Consider the following 16,991-nt stretch of genomic DNA (forward strand, 5'->3'; position numbering starts at 1 on the left):
AGTGCCAGAGGCAGCAAAGCAACCCCAAACCATCAGGGACCCTCCGCCATGTCTGACTGTAGGGGGCGTCTTCTTCTCTTTGAAGGCCTCTTTTTTTCCTGTAATCTCTATGTTGAGGCCTTCTCCTACTTTTGTCTCATCTGACCAGAGAACATTCTTCCAGAACGGTTTTGGCTTTCTCAGGTAAGTTTTGGCAAACTCCAGCCTGGCTTATGTCTCTGGGTAAGAAGTGGGGTCTTCCTGGGTCTCCTCCCATACAGTCCCTTCTCATTCAGACGCTGACACTGGATAGTACGGGGTGACACTGTTGTACCCTCGGACTGCAGGGCAGCTTGGACTTGTTTGGATGTTAGTCGCGGTTCTTTATCCGCCATCCGCACAATCTTGCGGTGAAATCTCTGGTCAATGTTTCTTTTGCGTCCACATCTAGGGAGGTTAGCCACAGTGCCATGGGCTTTACACTTCTTGATGACACTGCGCACGGTAGACACAGGAACATTCAGGTCTTTGGAGATGGACTTGTAGCCTTGAGATTGCTCAGGCTTCCTCACAATTTTGCTTCCCAAGTCCTCAGACAGTTCTTTGGTCTTTCTTTTCTCCATGCTCAATGTGGTCACACAAGGACACAGGACAGAGGTGGAGTCAACTTTAATCCATTTCAACTGCCTGCAAGTGGGATTTAGTTATTGCCACCACCTGTTAGGTGCCTCAGGTAAGTAACAGGTGCTGTTAATGACACAAATTAGAGAAGCATCACATGATTTTTCAAACAGTGCCAATAATTTTGTCCACCCCCTTTTTTATTTTTTTATGTTTGGTGTGGAATTAGACTTTTTGACAATTCTTTTTGTGGTTTTCCATTGAAGACAAATTAAATGAAGATAATAATACCAAAGAGTTTGTGATTGTAATCATTTTCTGGAAGAACACGAGTATTATCTGACAGAATTGCAGGGGGGCCAATACTTTTGGCCAACACTGTAACTCCCATGCAGTACGCCCGCTGCCTCGGGGTCATGACGCAGACCTTTCCTTCACCCCTCATATTGAATCACTCGCACGTTCATGTCTCCTCCACTTCAAAAACATCTCCAGAATACGCCCTTTCCTCACCAGAGATACACTAAAGACACTTATTGTCTCTCTGATTCATTCTCGCCTTGACTACTGTAACTCCTTACTTATCGGAACTCTCCCCTCACTAAACTCTCCCCTCTATAATCTACTCTGAATGCCGCACCGTGCCAGTCACTACAGTGATGTCCCCGATCTGTGCCAGTCACTACAGCGAGGACTCCGGTCTGTGCCGGTCACTACAGCGAGGCCTCCGATCTGTGCCGGTCACTACAGCGAGGCCTCCGGTCTGTGCCGGTCACTACAGCGAGGCCTCCGGTCTGTGCTGTCACTACAGCGAGGCCTCTGGTCTGTGCCGGTCACTACAGCAAGGCCTCTGGTCTGTTCCGGTCTCTACAGCGAGGCCTCTGGTCTGTGCCAGTCGTTACATTGGCTGCCTATCCATTACAGAATACAATATAACCTTCTCCCCCTCCCCCACAAGGCTCTCCATAATGCCGCACCCCCATACATTTCCTCCCTCATCTCTGTCTACCGCCCAAAACGTGCTCTCCGCTCACTCAATGACCTAACACTTACATCCTCTATTATCAGAACCTCCCCCCCTCGTATACAAGACTTCTCCCGAGCTGCACCACTTCTCTGGAATGCTCTACCCCGGACAATCAGATTAACTATACAAATAAAATGTATTATTATTAATCAGAAGGAGAAGAGGTTGGAGGTCAAGGAGATCTGATACAGAAAGCTTTGAGACAATGAGACCTTCCGCCTCCCTCTCAGATTTCCAGACGTCTTTTCACTTCCATGGAAGGTGCCATGTTTGGCTTATGTCCTGTCTAGAGATGAGTAAGCTACTTGGTAACAAGCTGGGTCGGGACATTTTTGCCAGTCTCTTGGTACGCTACAGTATAACATTTGATATTCCCCTTTCCTCATCTCTTCCTTCCCAGGTTGCAGCTTTCACCCACCATCTTGTAGCTTCTTCTGGTATCTTATTGGACATCCCGCACCCTGGTAAGGTCTGTGATAGGTCCTCAGAGGTCACATGGGGTGAACCAGCGTCATGACACTTTGACCCAGGTGACTACTGATGCAACAAGAAAGTGTGAAGATCAGACACCCAGGAGGGGCGAGGAGAGATGAGCCTGAATGATTTTTTATTCTCCAACACCCCCCTCCCCCGTCTTGTGACCCCAGAATATTCTTTTGCTTCAGACTGAACCTCACAAATATAACATATCCTCTGCACTACTGCCTCAGTCACCTGTCCTCTGCACTACTGGTCAGTCACCTGTCCTCTGCACTACTGCCTCAGTCACCTGTCCTCTGCACTACTGGTCAGTCACCTGTCCTCTGCACTACTGGTCAGTCACCTGTCCTCTGCACTACTGGTCAGTCACGTCTCCTCTGCACTACTGCCTCAGTCACCTGTCCTCTGCACTACTGGTCAGTCACCTGTCCTCTGCACTACTGCCTCAGTCACCTGTCCTCTGCACTACTGGTCAGTCACCTGTCCTCTGCACTACTGGTCAGTCACCTGTCCTCTGCACTACTGCCTCAGTCACCTGTCCTCTGCACTACTGGTCAGTCACCTGTCCTCTGCACTACTGGTCAGTCACCTGTCCTCTGCACTACTGCCTCAGTCACCTGTCCTCTGCACTACTGGTCAGTCACCTGTCCTCTGCACTACTGGTCAGTCACCTGTCCTCTGCACTACTGGTCAGTCACCTGTCCTCTGCACTACTGCCTCAGTCACCTGTCCTCTGCACTACTGCCTCAGTCACCTGTCCTCTGCACTACTGCCTCAGTCACGTCTCCTCTGCACTACTGCGCACAGCATGTATTGACTATATGTCCCACCATCTCCTACTTCTCCACACTCGTCTCTTCCTTGTCTCTCACTTATCTCTCCTTATGTTGATCTTTTTTGCCTTCTTTTCCGATTTCACGAACGACTGCTCAGGAACGAGCTCCTTGTGACTGTTCAGTCCTTCAGGGCAGACTTTATTGCGGCCACTTTCTGTGTATGGGACGAGCGGTGTGTAATAATATCTGGCTGCCAGGTGTTTAGGGGTTAAAGAGCAGAGCTGGTCCTTCTGTCTGTTCCGGTGACGTTCCTTCCACCTCTGTCGTTTTGGCAACCGTACCCTGGAATTCCCCAAAGTGAAAAGGGAAAGTCCCACAGGGTCAGCAATGCCAAAGCTCCGAACCTCTACCCCGCCCCACCTGTATCCCGCCCTGCCTCCACCTGCACACACCCCACCTCTACTACTATCTGTTATCAGCCATATCAGGAGAGGAGAGGCCGACTGTAGGACAGGAGAATACAATCTATTACTATCTGTTATCAGCCATGTCAGGAGGAGAGAGGCCGACTGTAGGACAGGAGAATACAATCTATTACTATCTGTTATCAGCCTTGTCAGGAGAGGCTGACTGTAGGACAGGAGAAAACAATCTATTACTATCTGTTATCAGCCATGTCAGGAGAGGAGAGGCCGACTGTAGGACAGGAGAATACAATCTATTACTATCTGTTATCAGCCTTGTCAGGAGAGGCTGACTGTAGGACAGGAGAAAACAATCTATTACTATCTGTTATCAGCCATGTCAGGAGAGGAGAGGCCGACTGTAGGACAGGGGAATACAATCTATTACTATCTGTTATCAGCCATGTCAGGAGAGGAGAGGCCGACTGTAGGACAGGAGAATACAATCTATTACTATCTGTTATCAGCCATGTCAGGAGAGGAGAGGCCGACTGTAGGACAGGAGATTACAATCTATTACTATCTGTTATCAGCCATGTCAGGAGAGGAGAGGCCGACTGTAGGACAGGAGAATACAATCTATTACTATCTGTTATCAGCCATGTCAGGAGAGGAGAGGCCGACTGTAGGACAGGGGAATACAATCTATTACTATCTGTTATCAGCCAGGTCAGGATAGGCTGATTGTAGGACAGGAGACTACAATCTATTACTATCTGTTATCAGCCATGTCAGGAGAGGAGAGGCCGACTGTAGGACAGGGGAATACAATCTATTACTATCTGTTATCAGCCATGTCAGGAGGGGAGAGGCCGACTGTAGGACAGGGGAATACAATCTATTACTATCTGTTATCAGCCATGTCAGGAGAGGAGAGGCCGACTGTAGGACAGGGGAATACAATCTATTACTATCTGTTATCAGCCATGTCAGGAGAGGAGAGGCCGACTGTAGGACAGGGGAATACAATCTATTACTATCTGTTATCAGCCATGTAAGGAGAGGAGAGGCCGACTGTAGGACAGGAGAATACAATCTATTACTATCTGTTATTAGCCATGTAAGGAGAGGAGAGGCCGACTGTAGGACAGGGGAATACAATCTATTACTATCTGTTATCAGCCATGTAATGGCAGGAGTGGGGATTTGCTCAAATGGTAGAGCGTTCGCTTAGTATGCGAGAAGTAGCGGGATTGATGCCCGCGTCTTCCAGAGGTTAAGTTGGCATTTTTTTTTCATGAAAGGAAGTAAAGACATTTTGTGCTCTCCGGCCCGCCACGCTCACATACAAGTCTAGATAGCGTGCGCCCACTGACCAAGCCAGCCTTCGATAGCTTAGCACTCCCTTTTGAAGGATGTAATAGTTTTATTTTTATATGTATTTTAGAGTTCTGATTGCACTTCAAAAAGGGCCTGCAGTGGCCCGAAACGCGTTGTGCTGTACTACAATAAAAAAAATTTCTACTGGACCATCTGGTATTCACATCATTTTCATACCAGTGAGCGCAGATTCAACACGAACCTCTGGTTCTTGGTTTTTATATTTCTCCGGTCACTCGGTGTATTGCTGATTCTGCTGCCACTCCCATCTGACTTCCAACCAAACGTGCATAGAGGTTGTGACTATTCACAACCTTTTCAGGTGAGAGGCCAACTGGTTTTTATTTCTACCACTGATTATATCCTTTTAACAAACTAACGTTGATACTACACTTAGAGCGTTTGGTGTTTATCTTTTTGTGTTTTATAGCTCAGCTGGTAGAGCGGAGGACTGTAGTCAAAAATTAACAATCCTTAGGTCGCTGTTCGATTCCGGCTCGAAGGACCTTTTTGCTATCACATCACATTGGACCTTTCAAACTGGCCGCAAGCATGTTCCCTGCCGCCCTCTTGGCTCTTCTTCTTCCTACTTATATCTACAATGACTTTGTTTTTAAAAGTTTCTTCCAGTGGAGAGCGCAGCCAAGATGAGCATCTTTAAGTGTGAGATGCAGGGCAAGGAAAAAGGCTGGGAATGTCCCTGGGTGGGCTCGAACCACCAACCTTTCGGTTAACAGCTGAACGCGCTAACCGATTGCGCCACAGAGACGGCACGTCCAGCAGTGTTAAGGGAAAGGTCCATCATTTTAAGGGCATCTCTCTCAGATGACCTTCCGAACAGCAAAATGGAAAAAGAAAAACAAAAAAAAGCTGTGGGCCCCTAATCACCAACAAATGGCTTGGCTGCTAAACTCCTCCGTGGACGGCAAGACAGAGTGCGCCTCCCTGTTATTGACTTGACGGCGCTCAGAGAAAAGTTAGAACTTCTCCTCAGCCAGCAATCAACGGCAGCAGAGTGGCGCAGCGGAAGCGTGCTGGGCCTATAACCCAGAGGTCGATGGATCGAAACCATCCTCTGCTAAGTGCTGGGATTTCTATTTATTTTATCAGTTTAGCAGTTCTCTTCTATTGAAATCCTTCTAGAGGTGTGAGCTTACATTGTAACACTAGCTGTCTCGTCTGTGATGTGAACGAGGTGACTGCTGCAAAGTAAACCCCCCAACAGAATGGGCGATGTCAGCCTGTTCTTAGGTTTAGTAGACAGAGTGAATATTCCAAGACATAGTTGTTTTTTTTGTTTGTTATGAAATTAAATATAATCAACATATTCAGGTCATTTTCTGAGGACATTCCCTTTAAGAGGAAATGCATCTGTATATGGTTAATGGTTTTATATAACCAGTAATATTTTATTACTTAATGGTTTTTATTTTTTGATGATATTTTTAGTTACAATGTATTAGAATACTTCCATATGGTGCCGGGTGGTAAGGGGTTAAACATTTCCGCACTTCCCCCACAGTGTACGGTGCTTTTTGTCATTACTTTTGGTTTTTATGTCTTTCTTTCCCACTTCAGTTCTGCTTTTTGTTTTTGCTTATAGCATGACATTGCTGCAGATGACGGAACGCACCCTCAGCAGCGCACCCCATGTCCAGGCCTCCCCTATGGGATGTACGTGATCTTACGCGACATTCTGTAAATCTTATATACAGGGTTATATTTGCCACCAAACTATAGACTTTACCCCAGGGGTCCCCCAGTATACGGCAATGGGGTCTGTCCGGTTCCAGTATGATCCATGTGATGCAGCCGCTGGGGACCCACTGTGGCCCAGGACTGGCGGGGATTGGGCTATTCCTAAGGACAGTGACCAGCGGGCACATGGAGGAAGCAGCTCAGCTACCAGTCCTTAATGCTACAAAGCAGCATGGTGCCCACTGCCTGGCGTAACACACATCTGTAGTCCACTGCACCGGCTTAAAGGGATGGTCCAGAATAATAGATTTTGCATTCTTAGGATAGGACATGGACATGAGACTGAAGGGGGCATCCAGCACCCTCACCGAACAGTGCCGGAAGTGTCACCATGCACCAAGCCAGAACATCACAGCTCCCCCATTGTGTAGTGGCCGTGCTGGGTTACTGCAGCTCCTGCTCTCTGCTGATCGGTGGGGGTACTGCTTGTCAGACCTATCCTAATATCTAAGTCCTGGAAACCCCTTTATCTCACCCCTTCCTGTGAACATAATACAAACATATATATAAGTTACATGTATACACTCTGTGAAGAGACACATATATACATGTATACAGTCACTGACAGAGGAAGTTACACAAACAGGCACATGAGAAACACAAAGCGACACATTGCGTCATCATAGGAAGGAACCCAAGAAGTCTGACGGTATTAGCAGGGCTCAGTACACGGATCTGTCTGCGGGCCAAGAGTCCGGGCCACCGAGCTCAGGGCAAGTCCTAGTCCTGTCCCTACAATAAGCGACAGCATTGTCACAATACCTGTGCTAACCACAAGGTGGCGCTGTGCAGCTAATGTCACAACCTCCAGACAACACTGGTGACACTACAAATCCCAGCAGGCCAAGTCTGCAGCCATGTAGTCACACAGAGACGGGAAGTGTCAGACAGCAGATCACTGATAGAAATGTATAGTCAGTATATATAGGACATCACATATATAGGAAGCAGACCGATCCAATGTGGACTAAGTGGAGGTGTCAAAGGGTTAATCACTTTATAAAAGGTGGGGGCACACACACTATATATATCCTTCTATATACAGTATCTAGTATACAGAGCCCACCAGAGCGCCTCCATCTGATAACCCCCAGAACTACTAGTACCAGCCCCCATCACATGAGCAGTCAGGACTTAGCGAGTACATTTACTAGGCCCTGGTGTAAAAAGCAGAAAAGGTCACAAGTTTTGGGGCTACACGGGGTTCTGTACAAAAATATGGCAAGTTTTTTATACTCTGCGCTGCCTTCAGCACTTTTACGAAAAGGGGGCATGACATGGGTGTACCCCAACAAATCTATCATCATTTATGCCATACATCTGGGGTAAATGATGGGGGAATGTAGGTATAGGTGGGGTAGCTGAAGGGGGACATTATAATGTGGGGGTAGGTGGAGGACATTATAATGTGGGGGTAGGTGGAGAACATTATAATGTGGGCGTAGCTGGGGGGGGACAGTAAACTGGGGACAGATGGAGAGGATATTATACTGTGGGGGCAGATGAAGGGGGACATAATAATGTGGGGGTAGCTGGGGGGACACTATAATGTGATGGTAACTGGGCGGACATTATATTGTGGGGGCAGATGAAGGGGGACATTAAACTGGGGACAGATGGAGGGGGACATTATAATGTGGGGGCAGCTGGAGGGGACATTATTATGTTGGGGTAGCTGGAGGGGGACATTATAATGAGAAGGTAGCGGGGGGGGACATTATAATGAGGGGGTAACTGGGTGGATATTATAATGTGGGGGCAGATGAAGGGGGACATTATAATGTGGGGGCAGCTGGGGGGGACATTATAATGTAGGGGCAGATGAAGGGGGACATTATAATGTGGGGGTAGCTGGGGGGACACTATAATGAGGGGGTAGCTGAAGGGGGACATTATAATGTGGGGGCAGCTGGAGGGGGACATTATTATGTTGGGGTAGCTGGAGGGGGACATTATAATGGGGGGTAGCTGGGGGGACATTATAATGTGGAGGTAGCTGGATGGGGACACTATAATTCGAGGATAACTGGGGGGAGATTATAATGTGGGGCAGATGAAGGGGGACACTATAATGAGGGGGTAGCTGGAGGGGGACATTATAATGTGGGGGCAGATGAAGGGGGACATTATAATGTGGGGCAGCTGGGGGGTACATTACAATGTAGGGGCAGATGAAGGGGGACATTATAATGTGGGGGTGGCTGGGGGGACACTATAATGAGGGGGTAGCTGAAGGGGGACATTTTAATTTGAGGGCAGATGAAGGGGGACATTATAATGTGCAGGTAGCTGAAGGACGACATTAAACTGTGTGTGTACCAGGAGGGGGACATTATAATGTTGGGGCATATCATGTTAGGGTGACCGTAGGGCGTTATACTGCATGGGGGCACAAAGAGAATTGGATGGGGAGGGGTGAAGTTAAAGAAGAAGTGGGTGTGGCTAAATTCGTCACCACATTCGGCCCCTCCTCCCGGGAGGTCTGTATAGTATATGATATTGTCTGTTACCCTCTCGCTGGGTATACATTAGGATAAGACCGTCCTATATAATATCCGTTGCGGATATTGATCACCTGATATCTGCTATTTACAGTCGCCGCATTGCTATGGTGACGGGCTGATGGGTCAGTACAATTATTTCCCCTCTGTCAGGTCGATGATTTTCTCTCCTGGTTTATTTTGCAGCGATCGATCCGTCACTTCATTCCCCTCGCTGTCTGCTTTTCCTGGTGGGGGGGGGGGGGGGGACACTGGGGGTCAATCAAGCCAAAATGCAGCCGAGACTGAGGAGAAGCAGCAGCAGTTTTGGTTGTGACTAGAGTATAGCTCGTGTGGGGCTCAGGATACGTAAACCCGAGAATCTGCAAATGTTAGACGCGAGCCTCAGCCTCTCATAGAACCAGGTGACTTCCCCTTTAAGAGAGGTAACACTTTATATACTGATAATAAAGGATTAGCGGCGGCTGCGGGACGTGTCAGGATGCACACGCCCTAATAACTGAGTGTGTCCTCTATAAACAGAGCCCGGGGCGCAGGGATGGGTGCGGGCACGGCTCAGGTATCATTAAATAGAATGTACTATATACAGGGCCATGGGCACCGCACACCTGCATCACATTCCCTCCCCAACACACATGGCCACCATGTCTCTCGGGAGGGGTATAGGGCGCGTAACACATTGGGGGGCAGGGGGTTCTCATCTCCTTAGATTCGAGCAGGCAGATTATGAATAAACCCATATGCTCATTTCCCCAACAGCTCCCCCGCAGGCAGAACAGAGTATTACACCCTCAGCGGATACTTTCAAATCAACTATATACACAAGACCACCACCAACTACCCCAATAGTACGTGATACAAGGGGTATGTCAGCTGAGTTGCTGTATCTAAGCCTATCATGTAAGATACCGTCTGTGGAGGAGGTGTGTGTTCTTGTGTACGTGGCGCCCTGCTTCATATTGGGGGGGAGGGGGGAGTCGGTGAGTTTTATACTCACAAACTAAGCTGCAAATATTTTACATTGATTTTCACTGCAGCTCCCCCGAAGGAAGACCAGAGGATTACAACTAAAATCTGGTCAATCAGAAAATAGTCAATAGATTTGTTGGCCATAAGCTTTCTACTGAGCACCCAAAAGGGGTCACACAATATGGGGTACTTGTGACTAAAACAGGGTCCCAGCTGTGATTCAGTAATTTACAGCAATAGACAGGAATATATACTGGCAGTACAGGGGGGTGTATATACTTCCAGCAGTATAAAGAACTATATAGTGGCAGTACCAAGGAGGTGTGAATATACTTCCAGCAGTATACAGGAAAATATACTGGCAGTCCAGGGGATGTGTATATACAGTACAGACCAAAAGTTTGGCCGCACCTTCTCATTCGCAGTTTTCTGTATTTTCATGACTATGACAATTGTAGATCACACTGAAGGCATCAAAACTCAGAAGTAACACATGTGGGATTATAGACTTACCAAACAGTGTGACACAACTGACAATCTGTCTTATATTCTTGCTTCCTTTTGCTTTGATTACTGCTTTGCACACTCTTGGCATTCTCTTGATGAGCTTCATGAGGTAGTCACCTGAAATGGTTTTCCAACAGTCTTGAAGGAGTTCCCAGAGATGCTTAGCACTTGTTGGCCCTTTTGCCTTCACTCTGCGGTCCAGCACACCCCAAACTATCTGGATTGGGTTCAGGTCTGGTGACTGTGGAGGCCAGGTCATCTGGTGTAGCCCCCCCATCACTCTCCTTCTTGGTCACATAGCCCTTACACAGCTGGAGGTGTTTGGGGTCATTGTCCTGTTGAAAAATAAATGATCGTCCAACTAAACGCAAATCGGATGGAATAGCATTCCACTGCAAGATGCTGTGGTAGCCATGCTGGTTCAGTATAAATTCCTAACAGTGTCACCAGCTTGGCACCCCCACACCATCACACCTCCTCCTCCATGCTTCACGGTGGGAACCAGGCATGTATAGTCCATCCGTTCACCAAAGAGATGGTGGTTGGAACCAAAGATCTCAAATTTGGACTCATCAGACCTTGGCACAGATTCCCACCGGTCTAATGTCCATTCCTTGTGGTCTCTTCTGCTTGTTGCCGGTCCTTAGCAGGGGTTTTCTAGCAGCTATTTTACCATGAAGGCCGGCGGCTGCACAAAGTCTCCTCTTACCAGTTGTTGTAGAGATGTGTCTGCTGCTAGAACTCTGTGCGGCATTGACCTGCTCTCTAATCTGAGCTGCTGTTAACCTGCGATTTCTGAGGCTGGTGACTCGGATGAACTTCTCCTCCGCAGCAGAGGTGACTCTTGGTCTTCCTTTCCTGGGGCGGTCCTTATCCTCCACAGCAGAGGTGACTCTTGGTCTTCCTTTCCCGAGGTGGTCCTTATCCTCCACAGCAGAGGTGACTCTTGGTCTTCTTTTCCTGGGGCGGTCCTTATCCTCCACAGCAGAGGTGACTCTTGGTCTTCCTTTCCCGGGGTGGTCCTTATCCTCCACAGCAGAGGTGACTCTTGGTCTTCCTTTCCTGGGGAGGTCCTCATCCTCCGCAGCAGAGGTGACTCTTGGTCTTCCTTTCCTGGGGCGGTCCTCATCCTCCGCAGCAGAGGTGACTTTTGGTCTTCCCTTCCTGGGGCGGTCCTCATCCTCCGCAGCAGAGGTGACTCTTGGTCTTCCTTTCCTGGGGCGGTCCTCATGTCAGCCAGTTTCTTTGTAGCGCTTGATGGTTTTTACAACTGCACTTGGGGACACTTTCAAAGTTTTCCCAATTTTTCGGACTGACTGACCTTCACTTCTTACAGTAATGATGGCCACTCGTTTTTCTTTACTTAGCTGCTTTTTTCTTGCCGTAATACAAATTCTAAGAGTCTATTCAGTAGGACTATCAGCTGTGTATCCACCTGACTGCTGCACAACACAACTGATGGTCCCAACCCCATTTATAAGGCAAGAAATCCCACTTATTACACCTGACAGGGCACACCTGTGAAGTGAGAACCATTCCCGGTGACTACCTCATGGAGATCATCAAGAGAATGCCAAGAGTGTGCAAAGCAGAAGTCAAAGCAAAAGGAAGCGAGAATATAAGACAGATTGTCAGTTGTCACACTGTTTGGTAAGTCTATAATCCCACATGTCTTACTTCTGAGTTTTGATGCCTTCAGTGTGATCTACAATTGTCATAGTCATAGAAATAAAGAAAGATCTTTGAATGAGAAGGTGTGTCCAAACTTCTGGTCTGTGCTGTACTTCCAGCAATATATAGGAACATATACTGGCAGTCCAGGGGGTGTAGTATTGCTCGCAGTGCACACCTCTGCAGATTTGAGGAGAGCTGCTGATCCAGCAGTGACCTGACGTCTGCTCGGTGTATGGAGCGCAGGTAGTTTATGGGTTCTCATATCCCGTACTCAGCGAGAGCTCCGGCCGTGTCTACACCAAGCTAATAAAGGAGCTGACGGCACACCAGGGAAATATAACAGGAGCACAACACACACCGCACCACCTACAGAGGTACTGTACTACAGCCGAGGATCTGGTGAAGGTGCACAACACATACCACACCACCTGCAGAGGTACTGTACTACAGCCGAGGATCTGGTGAAGGCGCACGACACGTACCACACCACCTGCAGAGGTACTGTACTACAGCCGAGGATATGGTGAAGGTGCACAACACATACCACACCACCTGCAGAGGTACTATACTACAGCCGAGGATCTGGTGAAGGTGCACAACACATACCACACCACCTGCAGAGGTACTATACTACAGCCGAGGATCTGGTGAAGGTGCACAACACATACCACACCACCTGCAGAGGTACTATACTACAGCCGAGGATCTGGTGAAGGTGCACAACACATACCACACCACCTGCAGAGGTACTATACTACAGCCGAGGATATGGTGAAGGTGCACAACACATACCACACCACCTGCAGAGGTACTATACTACAGCCGAGGATCTGGTGAAGGTGCACAACACATACCACACCACCTGCAGAGGTACTGTACTACAGCCGAGGATATGGTGAAGGTGCACAACACACACCGCACCACCTGCAGAGGTACTGTACTACAGCCGAGGATCTGGTGAAGGTGCACAACACACACCGCACCACCTGCAGAGGTACTATACTACAACCGAGGATCTGGTGAAGATGTACAACACACACCACACCACCTGCAGAGGTACTGTACTACAGCCAAGGATATGGTGAAGGTGCACAACACATACCACACCACCTGCAGAGGTACTGTACTACAGCTGAGGATCTGGTGAAGGTGCACAACACGAACCACACCCTCTGCAGAGGTACTGTACTACAGCCGAGGATCTGGTGAAGGTGCACAACACGTACTACACCACCTGCAGAGGTCCTGTACTACAGCCAAGGATATGGTGAAGATGCACAACACACACCACACCACCTGCAGAGGTACTGTACTACAGCCAAGGATATGGTGAAGATGCACAACACACACCGCACCACCTGCAGAGGTACTGTACTACAACCGAGGATCTGGTGAAGGTGCACAACACATACCACACCACCTGCAGAGGTACTATACTACAGCCGAGGATCTGGTGAAGGTGCACAACACGAACCACACCCTCTGCAGAGGTCCTGTACTACAGCCAAGGATATGGTGAAGATACACAACACACACCACACCACCTGAAGAGGTACTGTACTACAGCCGAGGATCTGGTGAAGGTGCACAACATGTACCACACCACCTGCAGAGGTACTGTACTACAGCCAAGGATATGTTGAAGATGCACAACACACACCACACCACCTGCAGAGGTACTATACTACAGCCGAGGATCTGGTGAAGATGTACAACACACACCACCTGAAGAGGTACTGTACTACAGCCGAGGATCTGGTGAAGATGTACAACACACACCGCACCACCTGCAGAGGTACTATACTACAGCCGAGGATCTGGTGAAGATGTACAACACACACCACCTGAAGAGGTACTGTACTACAGCCGAGGATCTGGTGAAGATGTACAACACACACCGCACCACCTGCAGAGGTACTATACTACAGCCGAGGATCTGGTGAAGATGTACAACACACACCACCTGCAGAGGTACTGTACTACAGCCGAGGATCTGGTGAAGATGTACAACACACACCACCTGCAGAGGTACTGTACTACAGCCGAGGATCTGGTGAAGGTGCACAACACACACCGCACCACCTGCAGAGGTACTGTACTACAGCCGAGGATCTGGTGAAGGTGCACAACACACACCGCACCACCTGCAGAGGTACTATACTACTGCCAAGGATCTGGTGAAGACGCACAACACACACCGCACCACCTGCAGAGGTACTGTACTACAACCGAGGATCTGGTGAAGATGCACAACACACACCACACCACCTGCAGAGGTACTGTACTACAGCCAAGGATATGGTGAAGGTGCAAAACACATACTGCACCACCTGCAGAGGTACTATACTACAGCCGAGGATATGGTGAAGATGCACAACACATACCACACCACCTGCAGAGGTACTATACTACAGCCGAGGATATGGTGAAGGTGCACAACACATACTGCACCACCTGCAGAGGTACTATACTACAGCCGAGGATATGGTGAAGATGCACAACACATACCACACCACCTGCAGAGGTACTGTACTACAGCCGAGGATATGGTGAAGGTGCAAAACACGTACCACACCACCTGCAGAGGTACTGTACTACAGCCAAGGATATGGTGAAGATACACAACACGTACCACACCACCTGCAGAGGTACTGTACTACAACCGAGGATCTGGTGAAGATGCACAACACGTACCACACCACCTGCAGAGGTACTATACTACAGCCGAGGATCTGGTGAAGGTGCACAACACATACTGCACCACCTGCAGAGGTACTATACTACAGCCGAGGATCTGGTGAAGGTGCACAACACACACCGCACCACCTGCAGAGGTACTGTACTACAGCCGAGGATCTGGTGAAGGTGCACAACACATACCACACCACCTGCAGAGGTACTGTACTACAGCCGAGGATCTGGTGAAGGTGCAAAACACGTACCACACCACCTGCAGAGGTACTGTACTACAGCCAAGGATCTGGTGAAGGTGCACAACACACACCACACCACCTGCAGAGGTACTGTACTACAGCCGAGGATCTGGTGAAGACGCACAACACATACTGCACCACCTGCAGAGGTACTGTACTATAGCCGAGGATCTGATGAAGGCGCACAACATGTACCACACCACCTGCAGAGGTACTGTACTACAGCCAAGGATATGGTGAAGATACACAACACATACCACACCACCTACAGAGGTACTGTACTACAGCCGAGGATCTGGTGAAGATGCACAACACACACCGCACCACCTGCAGAGGTACTGTACTACAGCCGAGGATATGGTGAAGATGTACAACACACACCACCTGCAGAGGTACTGTACTACAGCCGAGGATCTGGTGAAGATGTACAACACACACCACCTGCAGAGGTACTGTACTACAGCCGAGGATCTGGTGAAGGTGCACAACACACACCGCACCACCTGCAGAGGTACTGTACTACAGCCGAGGATCTGGTGAAGGTGCACAACACACACCGCACCACCTGCAGAGGTACTATACTACTGCCAAGGATCTGGTGAAGACGCACAACACACACCGCACCACCTGCAGAGGTACTGTACTACAACCGAGGATCTGGTGAAGATGCACAACACACACCACACCACCTGCAGAGGTACTGTACTACAGCCAAGGATATGGTGAAGGTGCAAAACACATACTGCACCACCTGCAGAGGTACTATACTACAGCCGAGGATATGGTGAAGATGCACAACACATACCACACCACCTGCAGAGGTACTATACTACAGCCGAGGATATGGTGAAGGTGCACAACACATACTGCACCACCTGCAGAGGTACTATACTACAGCCGAGGATATGGTGAAGATGCACAACACATACCACACCACCTGCAGAGGTACTGTACTACAGCCGAGGATATGGTGAAGGTGCAAAACACGTACCACACCACCTGCAGAGGTACTGTACTACAGCCAAGGATATGGTGAAGATACACAACACGTACCACACCACCTGCAGAGGTACTGTACTACAACCGAGGATCTGGTGAAGATGCACAACACACACCGCACCACCTGCAGAGGTACTATACTACAGCCGAGGATCTGGTGAAGATGTACAACACACACCACCTGAAGAGGTACTGTACTACAGCCGAGGATCTGGTGAAGATGTACAACACACACCGCACCACCTGCAGAGGTACTATACTACAGCCGAGGATCTGGTGAAGGTGCACAACACATACTGCACCACCTGCAGAGGTACTATACTACAGCCGAGGATCTGGTGAAGGTGCACAACACACACCGCACCACCTGCAGAGGTACTGTACTACAGCCGAGGATCTGGTGAAGGTGCACAACACATACCACACCACCTGCAGAGGTACTGTACTACAGCCGAGGATCTGGTGAAGGTGCAAAACACGTACCACACCACCTGCAGAGGTACTGTACTACAGCCAAGGATCTGGTGAAGGTGCACAACACACACCACACCACCTGCAGAGGTACTGTACTATAGCCGAGGATCTGATGAAGGCGCACAACATGTACCACACCACCTGCAGAGGTACTGTACTACAGCCAAGGATATGGTGAAGATACACAACACATACCACACCACCTACAGAGGTACTGTACTACAGCCGAGGATCTGGTGAAGATGCACAACACACACCGCACCACCTGCAGAGGTACTGTACTACAGCCGAGGATATGGTGAAGATGCACAACACACACCGCACCACCTGCAGAGGTACTGTACTACAGCCACAGTACATGTCATACATGTGGTTGCATTATTGGTGATAAGACCTGACCACTAATTAAATACTGAGGATGTTCGGGGGGTCCAGCGCTTCCTGTCACCTCTTGCTAGTGTGTGCAGTGCCCCCTCCTGATAACCATGTAATGACGGGCGCTGTCACTT

At 48.9% G+C, this 16,991-nt stretch overlaps 2 non-coding genes across 2 annotated transcripts; one reads left to right on the top strand and one right to left on the bottom strand.

The window, feature by feature from the left end:
- Nucleotides 1-5,362: 5,362 nt before the first annotated feature.
- TRNAN-GUU (transfer RNA asparagine (anticodon GUU)) lies at nt 5,363-5,436 on the bottom strand. The gene has a single exon. It is a non-coding gene; the product is annotated as a tRNA-Asn (tRNA).
- Nucleotides 5,437-5,676: 240 nt separating this feature from the next.
- Nucleotides 5,677-5,748, top strand: TRNAI-UAU (transfer RNA isoleucine (anticodon UAU)). The gene has a single exon. It is a non-coding gene; the product is annotated as a tRNA-Ile (tRNA).
- Nucleotides 5,749-16,991: the final 11,243 nt, after the last annotated feature.

This window comes from Leptodactylus fuscus, chromosome 3 (assembly GCF_031893055.1).
Source record: "Leptodactylus fuscus isolate aLepFus1 chromosome 3, aLepFus1.hap2, whole genome shotgun sequence".
Taxonomy (NCBI): Eukaryota; Metazoa; Chordata; class Amphibia; order Anura; family Leptodactylidae; genus Leptodactylus; species Leptodactylus fuscus.